The 10,586-nt window shown below is 55.0% G+C and overlaps 1 long non-coding RNA gene across 1 annotated transcript; it reads right to left on the reverse strand.

The window, feature by feature from the left end:
• Positions 1–334: 334 nt before the first annotated feature.
• LOC121319182 lies at positions 335–3,683 on the reverse strand. Its single transcript, XR_005950678.1, has 2 exons — positions 3,358–3,683; positions 335–637 (listed from the first exon to the last, which is right to left on the reverse strand). It is a non-coding gene; the product is annotated as an uncharacterized LOC121319182 (long non-coding RNA).
• Positions 3,684–10,586: the final 6,903 nt, after the last annotated feature.

The raw sequence follows: 10,586 nt of genomic DNA on the forward strand, positions 1-10,586 counted from the left end.
GAACGGTCAGAGAGCGCTCTGACACTCTGAGATTGAGTTTATGAACGGTCAGAGAGCGCTCTGACACTCTGAGATTGAGTTTATGAACGGTCAGAGAGCGCTCTGACACTCTGAGATTGAGTTTATGAACGGTCAGAGAGCGCTCTGACACTCTGAGATTGAGTTTATGAACGGTCAGAGAGCGACACTCTGAGATTGAGATTGAGTTTATGAACGCACCCTACATTTGAGAGCTAACGCAACTTCCAAGCAGGTCATCTTTATGAAATTATTTTGTTAAGCTATAAATCACTTAAAGAAAAAAGAAAAATAAAGAATTTCCACAGACTTTAATTTTCCAACAGTGTAGATTTTTATTTAAATCTCCCCATGACTTCAAACGCTCTGGAAGAAAGAAAGGCTTACAGACAGACGCCTGCACATTTCACTTTTTTTAATTTGTAAAAAGCATCTTTTGGATGTAAAATTCAGATTTTTTTGGTGCAAAAGCAGTGGCTCAGTGTGTGAGGTTTACTGGTCCCAGTTTAATGAGCGCACTGGTCTAGGAGACGTAACTGGCAGTGAAGAGAGACTGGGAGGCAGCCTTGTCTTTCTGTCCGCTCTGAACGGAAGATCCAGTCGACGCCAATCCGGTAATCTGAAGAGAAAAACAATAAACCAAAATCAGCAACAAACACACACACACACATACAGAGAGAGAGAGACACAGAATGACACACACAGACACGCAGACAAACAGAGACGCATACACAAAGACACACACACATACAGAGAGATAGACACAGAGATAGACACAGACAGAGATAAACACAGAGATAGACACACACACAGTGATAGACACAGAGATAGACAGACACAGTGAGAGACACAGACAGACAGACACACACAGATAGACATAGATAGAGAGAGACACAGACACATAGAGATGGACACACACACAGAGACACAGACATAGACACACACACACACACACACACACACAGACATAGACACAGAGATACACACACACACACAGAGATAGACACACAGACACACACACACACACACACACAGACACACACACAGATAGACACACACACAGAGAGACAGACACACACACAGAGCTAGACACACACACACACAGAGACACACAGACAGACACACACACACACACACAGACACAGACAGAGATAGACACACACACACAGAGAGACAGATAGACACACACACACACACAGATAGACACAGAGACAGATAGACACACAGACACACAATTTCACACAGATAGAGACACACACACAGAGCTACACACACACAGACAGACACAGACAGAGATCAGACAGACACAGAGACAGATAGACACACACAGATAGACAACAGCACAATACAGAAGTGACACAGACAGACAATGGCATTGCACACCGATGGACACGAGTTCTGCACAGACACACATTCAAACGTATGTATTTAACACAGGACAGAGCCCCTGACAGACATCTCATTTAAATTCAACAGCAAGAAATACAAAAGTGACTGAAGACACCTCCAGAGGCATTGCAGCACATTGTTCTTATTGGTACAGAAAGACACCTCGGAGAGAGAGAGAGAGAGGAAGATGAGAACATGGCCGTGGTACATAGCCAATCATTCAAACGCATGTATTTAACCAGGACAGAGCCCCTGAGAGAGACATCTCATTACTAGGATTTTCAAACGTTGCAATATTTAATGACATGATTTATGCCATTTTGCAAGTGTCGCGGTTGCTTATTTTGTGTAATACGGTAGCCTGCCTGTATGCGGCAGCGTGTGAGGCGATCCCGCTACAGAGCATTGATCAGTGACAGTCAGCGAGAGCCTATGAGGGTGGAGCTGGAAGGGCAGGGAGTGCTGAACCAGCGAATCAGGAGTGTGCTCTATTGGAAGGGGCGGGGATTTTGCTGGTGTGGCAATTAAATCCAATGAGTGTGACCATTTTGCAAGTGTTTCTGCACCAAAAATGTAGCCTCCTGTAATGCGGCAGCTGTGATTATACAAGCATTGATCAGTGACAGTCAGCGAGAGCCTATGAGGGTGGAGCTGGAAGGGCACTGTGAACTTGCTTGTTTGTAATTTGCTCTGCAAGAGAAACCGAAACTAAATGCTTCTCATAGATAAATCCAAGAGCATTAGTTTTTATTCTGCACCAAAAATTACAATATCAGCTTGATTATAAACTGCAAACAACAAAACCTCACTGTAACTTGCTTGTTTGTAATTTCTCTGCAAGAGAAACCGAAACTAAATCTTCTCATAGACAGTAAGCGCATTGTTTTTATTTGTACAGGAATTACAATTGAACTAAAAACAAAACAACAAAACCACCTGTAAGCGCTTCACAAGGGCTGCTGTTCTGAACGGAGTTTATCTTGCATTTTCCATCAGAACTGCACTGCCAGAAAATGAAACGTGCTACTGTGTGTGTGTGTGTGCATTAGTTTGTAATTTACGTGCTGGATTGAGGCTGCCGTCTCTTCGGGGGTGTTGCATAGTACGTTTATTTGTTTATTCTGTGTGTGGTTTTTTAGTAAGGGGAGAAAATCCCTTAATGTTTCTTTATTAATCGCGGCGTTTATTCGAGGCGGCCTCTATTATACAGCTGATCTATCACTGCGGCGTCAATACGAGGGAGGCGCCAGATTGAAATAATACGATATATTTCGGCGAATGATCTCTTTAAGATATTTCCCAAATAAACTGTGCAGATGGAGCAGGGTAGATGTCTGCAGCGAGATGCGCGCAGTTTTGGTTTGGAGATTGCAAAGCAAACATGTCTTCAGTAATACAGGCTCGGCAGCTGGTAGTTTAGTTTGATTTTATTATGTATTAACACTAGAAGTACCGGGGCGCTCTTTTGACGCATCGCGTTTTTTAAATGCATTTTTCTCCGGATTTGGCAGCTCGGCACCTGTGCGCTTTTCTTTCCCTTTCCCTCAATACGCGCGGCTCTCAGCTCTCTCTCTGATATTTCAAATCTCAGCTGCACACTTTCATTCTCCCGCTTTTCATCCACAAACACCGCTTCGGTTTGTATTTAGTAGATATATTTGTTTTTATCGCAGCCTTCCCATTCAAATATATGCATCACAAACAGACTTTGCAAGCAGCAGCGCCCGTCTTTCAGGACCCCGCGCAGCTCTGCTGGAATTGAAACGCGTTTGTTTCTCAGTAAATAATCTCATTGAAAAGCGACACTTGTCTGCAGAGACTGACGCGCTGCACTCTGTGTGTGAAATTCAACAGAGAAATGCGATGCTTTCCTTTTCCCGGAACTCCGTGCAGGTAATAAACAAACACAAAACTCACAAACTATTAAAACCATTTCAACCCAAACTCAACAGTTTAAACAGCAGGAGCCAGCGTGTTGTAAAATCAGCAGCGCCTGCAGCCGCCTCTCTCCAGGTGCACAAGTCCCAGCAGAAGGCGAGCCTGGATGAATCGGCGCGTATTCTTGGCTGGCCTCCCTGTGGAAGCGAGGGCGGCTCGACGCGGTTATGAAGCTGGATGGCAGGGTTCTCCATGTTGGCTCTTTGCGCGCTGTGTTCTATGCAATGCTGACGCTGCGCCGATCCGAAATGGCGCCAGTTTCCACTGTCTCTGCTTTCTAATGCGCATGCTCAATTCCAAAACCGCTGGGTGCGTCAGATGACAGTGTTCTGCGCGCATGCCCTGTCCAAGTTGGGCAACACAGGAAAAGAGCTGGCATGAATTACAACTACTGTATTGTGAATGAAATACCGCTGCAATGATGCTTTTGAGATTCATTTTCAAACGAGACTAGTAAAACTGTGGACGATATTCCATTACAAAATTAAACGCAAATAGATAGACAGAAAATAAATAAATAAATGCATCTGTGTATTTATTCATTTCTGTATTAATTTCTATATGTATTTATTTATTCATGTATTTATTCATTTCTGTATTTATTTCAACATTTATTTATTGATCCCTGTATGTATTTATGTATTTATAATTTTGGCATGGTGCTTAAACAGATTCATAATAAAAGTTGCTCTCGGGGTTGTCTGAAATAAGTCTTTGGCATAATTTCATTTACCAGTCTAGTTATGATGGAGCTGGGCATGTGAACATGTGAAAAAAACACTATAGTCTTCTGCAATCAGAAAATCAAACAAGCCGGTCTGCATGTTTCCTCTGTCGACTGTGACGAAACCTGGATTTGGGGAGGGAAATGTGTACGGTTGGAAATATTGTAAACGAGACCGGATCTCATGAGTACTATTAGAATTCAGGTACTTCCCCAGCCCCCCTCCAGCCCCCCTCAGCATAGTCGGAGTTGGTATAGTCCTGTATTATCCACCTGGACGCTGTGACTGAAGCAGCAGCGCCGGTGCAGCGAGTTTTTCGCAGATATATAATCTGTGTTTTGTACAAAACGGTATTGCCATTTCCCATCCTCCTCTTCAGAACGAGATGTTCAAACACTAACACTATGCCCCTGGTAATGGAAGTGACCCCGGGGCTGCTGGCGGTTGCTGCCGAGGTCCTGGAGCCCTGACACGGCCGTGGAAGGTAGCCCCGGGCCCTGGTAGCTGCTGCCGAGGTCCTGGAGCCCTGCCCCGGCTTGCTGAGGCCAGCCCCGGGGCGGTGGAAGGGACCCCGTGGCGGTGGAAGCTGCTGCGGGGGTCCTGGAGCCCTCCCCGGGCGTCCAAACCCCGGTTCCCCCCGCCTACATGACCATGGGCACGGCCGCCTACGTGACCAGAGCCACGGTGGCCACGGGGACCAAGGCACTGGTGCCTGGCCTGCCGTCCCCGGGGCGCTGGGAGCCGACCCTGAGGGGTCCCGAGCTTTCCCCGGAGCTTTCCAGCTAGGGGCGGCGGGTCCCCTGGATGCGTGCCGTTCTGCAGCCGCAGAAATAGGCGGCGGGTCCCCTGCGATGCGTGCCGTTCTGCTGGATCCGCAGAAATAGGCGGCTACATGACCATGGGCACGGCCGCCCTATCTTTAACATTGCATGACCAGAGTCATGAGTTTTTCGCCTCCGCCAGAGACTAAGTTTTTCAAAAAGCATGGTCATGTCGCCTATCTTTTACATTGGATGACCATAGCCACCGAGGCTCCGTCTATGGAAGTCTGACAAGGGCGCGATCCGAAGGCTCCTGCCGGGCGGCGGTGGGGGTTTCCCGGCCTGAACCGGCACCTCGCCCCCTTCGGCACCCGACCCCCCGAGGACAACGGGGGGGTTCGCGGGGATTTTCGCCAACACGGTTTTTCGATCAAAACGAAACGACTAAGTCAGGACGGAAGTCGCTTATGGACGTGTGGCCGAGGCTCAGGCCGGCTGGGGAGCCTCGTAGGCGGGGTGGAGGTGGCTGATCACCACCTTCCACCGGTTCTAGTTGGATCTTTTTTTCGCTTCCTACCGGGGGGGGTGCGCCGAAGGAAGCCGGGTTCGGGGCGCTCGTCGGCGGCTAGGTTTGGGCCTCCCCCCCCCGGCAAGGGTGGGCCTTCCTCCCCCTGCGCGTTCATCTCTTCCAGGAGCCGCGGTAAGCCCCGTGCTGCGGTTCTCTGCCAGGGGAAGGGTCCAGGCAGACTGCTGGACCCCGCGGTTAGGTGCCGTTGCACGCGGCAAGGGTGGGCATTGGTCCAGAGCCCCCGGTTGACTTCCGGGAGCCCCGGTTACCTCCGCACTTGCTCGGGCTGCGGTTCTCTGCCAGGGGAAGGGTCCAGGCAGGCTGCTGGACCCCGCGGTTAGGTGCCGTTGCACGCGGCAAGGGTGGGCATTGGTCCAGAGCCCCCGGTTGACTTCCAGGAGCCCCGGTTACCTCCACACTTGCTCGGGCTGCGGTCCTTTGCTCAGGCAAGGACCCGGGCGGGCGGCTGACCCCCGGTTAGTCGCGGTTGCTCGCGCCAAGGGTGGGCATTGGTCCAGAGCCCCCGGTTGACTTCCAGGAGCCCCGGTTACCTCCACACTTGCTCGGGCTGCGGTCCTTTTGCTCAGGCAAGGACCCGGGCCGCGCGGCAGGGTAGCTGCCCTGATGGTCGTTGTCTCCCGTAAGGTCAGGCAAGCTACCCCCAGGCGGGCGGTGGTTGCTCGCGCCAAGGGTGGGCATTGGTCCGGAGCCCCCGGTTGACTTCCAGGAGCCCCGGTTACCTCCACACTTGCTCGGGCTGCGGTCCTTTGCTCTTTTCCCACCCACACCAACCACCTCGCCTGACGTCCGCCTCTGGACTGACCATGCTATGGGCAGGCCCTTTACGTCTCTCTTGCGTTCCCGGCAGGGTTAGGCTGACCAGAGTCATGTAGTTCCGTAAGGTGCGGAAAGCTACTGACACCTCTAAAGGTGGGTCTTAATATTCATCTTTGTAAGGCGTCGGAGGTCCGTGGTAGCTGCTGCCGAGGTCTTGGAGCCCTGACTCGGCCGTGGAAGGTAGCCCCGTACCCTGGGAGCTGCTGCCGTGGTCCTGGAGCTAAGTCCTGGCTGTGGAAGTGACCCCGGGGCTGCTGGCAGCTGCTGCCGAGGTCCTGGAGCCCTGACACGGCCGTGGAAGGTAGCCCCGTGCCCTGGTAGCTGCTGGCGTGGTCCTGGAGCTAAGTCCTGGCTGTGGAAGTGGACCCCGGAAGGTAGCTGCTGGCAGCTGCTGCCGAGGTCCTGGAGCCCTGACACGGCCGTGGAAGGTAGCCCCGGTCCCTGGTAGCTGCTGCCTTGGTTCTGGAGCTAAGTCCTGGCTGTGGAAGTGACCCCGGGGCTGCTGGCAGCTGCTGCCGAGGTCCTGGAGCCCTGACACGGCCGTGGAAGGTAGCCCCGGTCCCTGGAAGCTGCTGCCTTGGTCCTGGAGCTAAGTCCTGGCTGTGGAAGAAGCCCCGAGGTCCTGGAGCTGCCCTGGCCGAGGTCCTGGAGCCCTGCTGGAAGGTAGCCCCGTGCCCTGGTGCTGCCGAGGTGGAGCCCTGACCTGGCCGTGGAAGGTAGCCCCGTGCCCTGGCGGTTGCTGCCGAGGTCCTGGAGCCCTGGTCCTGGAGCCCTGACTGCGGCCTGGAGGAAAGGTAGCCCCGGTCCCTGGCAGCTGCTGCAGGGTTCCTGGACTCTGGTCATGTAAGCTTTACCTTCTCCGCCTGGAGGTCCGTGCACATGGTCATGTAGATTTGAGAAATTTCCTATCTTTAACATGACATGACCACAGTCATGAGTTTTTCGCCTCCGCCAGAGACTAAGTTTTTCAAAAAGCATGGTCATGTCGCCTATCTTTTACATTGGATGACCATAGCCACCGAGGCTCCGTCTATGGAAGTCTGACAAGGGCGCGATCCGAAGGCTCCTGCCGGGCGGCGGTGGGGGTTTCCCGGCCTGAACCGGCACCTCGCCCCCTTCGGCACCCGACCCCCCGAGGACAACGGGGGGGTTCGCGGGGATTTTCGCCAACACGGTTTTTCGATCAAAACGAAACGACTAAGTCAGGACGGAAGTCGCTTATGGACGTGTGGCCGAGGCTCAGGCCGGCTGGGGAGCCTCGTAGGCGGGGTGGAGGTGGCTGATCACCACCTTCCACCGGTTCTAGTTGGATCTTTTTTTCGCTTCGTACCGGGGGGGTGCGCCGAAGGAAGCCGGGTTCGGGGCGCTCGTCGGCGGCTAGGTTCGGGCCTCCCCCCCGCGTTTAGGCGCTGTCGCTCGTGGCAAGCGTGGGCCTTCCTCCCCGCGCGCGTGCGCTCGTCTTCCAGTAGCCCTGTGCTTGTTTGTGCTGCGGTTCTCTGCCAGGTGAAGGGTCCAGGCAGGCTGCTGGACCCCGCGTTTAGGTGCCGTTGCTCGCGGCAAGGGTGGGCATTGCTCCCTCGCGCGCGGGTGACTTCCGTTATCCCCGGCTACCCCCCTGGCTAGCACGGGCAGAGGTTCTTGTCCCAGGGAAGGGTCCAGGCAGGCTGCTGGACCAGCGTTTGCTCGCGGCAAGGGTGGGCATTGGTCCAGAGCCCCCGGTTGACTTCCGGGAGCCCCGTTTACCTCCACACTTGCTCGTGCTGCGGTTCTTTGCTCAGGCAAGGACCCGGGCCGGCGGCTGACGTCCGGTTTGGTGCGTTCGTTCGCGGCTGGGGTTGACGGTTCCCCCGGAGCCTGGGCTATGTTCCAGGAGCCCCGGCTAGCCCCTTGGGTTTGCTGGTACTTACGATTTGGCTGTTGATGTCCGACGAAGGAGGGCCCCTGCGGGCCGGCCTCGCGCCGGTGTTCAGGCACGGTGGTTCCTCCCCCTATCTCCCTGTTCCCTCGGACACGCTCGCTATGAGGTGCGCCAGTCTCCTCGGCGCAGCATCCCTTCCCGGTGAGGCCGATATGTCCCCAAAGCAGTCGCAGTTGTTCTGCATCGAGCCCCTGGGGAATGACCGACGGGCTTGTGTCCCCGTTTGTGGCGCGTCCTCCACGTGGCCTCGTGAACGCTTTCACTGGCCTCAGGCGGTCCCGCCGGGACTGCTGAGCTCTCCCCGAGCCGTTTCCGAGCCGAGCCGTCTCCCGAGCCGTCTCCGAGCCGTCCCCGAGCCGTCCCCGAGCCGTCTCCTTGGCCTTCTCCTTGGCCGTCTCAGAGCCGTCCCCGAGCCACACCTGCGGCGGCGCCCGCCCGCCTGACGTGCCCGGACCGACGCGCCCTGGAACGACGCGCCCCCGGATATGTGTCCTTGACCGACGCTCCCTGGACTTACGCTCCCTGGACCGACGCGCCCCGGACCGACGTGCCCCGGCCGATGCGCACCGGACTACACGCTTGCCTGCCGTGCCCGAGCCCCCACCCGCCTTGGCGGGAGGGCTCCGTCGCGTTCCACCGTCCGCACCCTCTGTCGGCTCTCGGGCGGGCGAGGGCCGAGCGGCGGAACGCGCGCTCCGGCCGCTTTCGTCTGCTCTTTACCCCACCTGTTCCCGCCCGCCCCGGCTCACCGTCACCTCCTATGGCTCTCCCCTCGGCGGGAGTTGCCTGGGTTTGGCGTCGGTTTGGGGAGAGGGAGGGTTGGTGAGGCCTAGGGCTTGGCGTTGCGGCCCGCGAGGACGCGCGGCTCCCTGGTTGATCCTGCCAGTAGCATATGCTTGTCTCAAAGATTAAGCCATGCATGTCTAAGTACAAACGGGTTTGTACAGTGAAACTGCGAAAGGCTCATTAAATCAGTTATGGTTCCTTTGATCGCTCCAACCGTTACTTGGATAACTGTGGTAATCCTAGAGCTAATACATGCCGACGAGCGCTGAACCTTCCCCCGCTGCTACCCCGCCCCCCTCACCATCCCTCTCCCGGGGACGAGGAGGAAGGGAGGGGACCTTGGGGCCGGCGATGCGTGCATTTATCAGACCGAAAAAAAAACCCTGTCCGCGGGGGCGTCTTGCCTCCCGGGCGCCTTTTGGTGACTCTGGATAACCTCGGGCCGATCGCACGTCCACCCCCGTGACGGCGACGACTCATTCGAATGTCTGCCCTATCAACTTTCGACGGTAGTTTCTGCGCCTACCGTGGTGACAACGGGTAACGGGGAATCAGGGTTCGATTCCGGAGAGGGAGCCTGAGAAACGGCTACCACATCCAAGGAAGGCAGCAGGCGCGCAAATTACCCACTCCCGACACGGGGAGGTAGTGACGAAAAATAACAATGCAGGACTCTTTCGAGGCCCTGCAATTGGAATGAGCACACTTTAAATCCTTGTCGCGAGGATCCATTGGAGGGCAAGTCTGGTGCCAGCAGCCGCGGTAATTCCAGCTCCAATAGCGTATATTAAAGTTGCTGCAGTTAAAAAGCTCGTAGTTGGATCTCGGGGCGGTGGCGGCCGGTCCGCCGCGAGGCGTTGCACTCGGCCGCTTCTGCCGCCCCTTGCCTCTCGGCGCCCCCCCGATGCTCTTCGCTGAGTGTCCCGCGGGGCTCGAAGCGTTTACTTTGAAGAAATCTGAGTGCTCAAAGCAGGCGGTCGCCCGTAAGCTTCAGCTAGGAATAATGGAACAGGACCCCGCGTTCTGTTTTTTTTGGGTTTTCCCGAACCGGGGCCATGATTAAGAGGGACGGCCGGGGGCATCCGTACTGCGCCGCTAGAGGTGAAATTCTTGGACCGGCGCAAGACGAGCGAAAGCGAAAGCATTTGCCAAGAATGTTTTCATTAATCAAGAACGAAAGTCGGAGGTTCGAAGACGATCAGATACCGTCGTAGTTCCGACCCTAAACGATGCCGACTGGCGATCCGGCGGCGTTATTCACAGTGACCCGCCGGGCAGCCTCCGGGAAACCAAAGTGTCTGGGTTCCGGGGGGAGTATTGTTGCAAAGCTGAAACTTAAAGGAATTGACGGAAGGGCACCACCAGGAGTGGAGCCTGCGGCTTAATTTGACTCAACGCGGGGAAGCCCACCCGGCCCGGACGCGGAAAGGATTGACAGATTGATAGCTCTTTCTCTATCCTGTGGGTGGTGGTGCATGGCCGTTCTTAGTTGGTGGAGCGATTTGTCTGGTTAATTCCGATAACGAACGAGACTCCGGCCTGCTAAATAGTTATGCGACCCTGCGGCCCGTGCCAACTTCTTAGAGGGACCGGCGGGAAATCAGCCGCACGAGGTGGAGCCATAACAGGTCTGTGATGCCCTTAGA

Source organism: Polyodon spathula, chromosome 8, assembly GCF_017654505.1.
Source record: "Polyodon spathula isolate WHYD16114869_AA chromosome 8, ASM1765450v1, whole genome shotgun sequence".
Lineage (NCBI taxonomy): Eukaryota > Metazoa > Chordata > Actinopteri > Acipenseriformes > Polyodontidae > Polyodon > Polyodon spathula.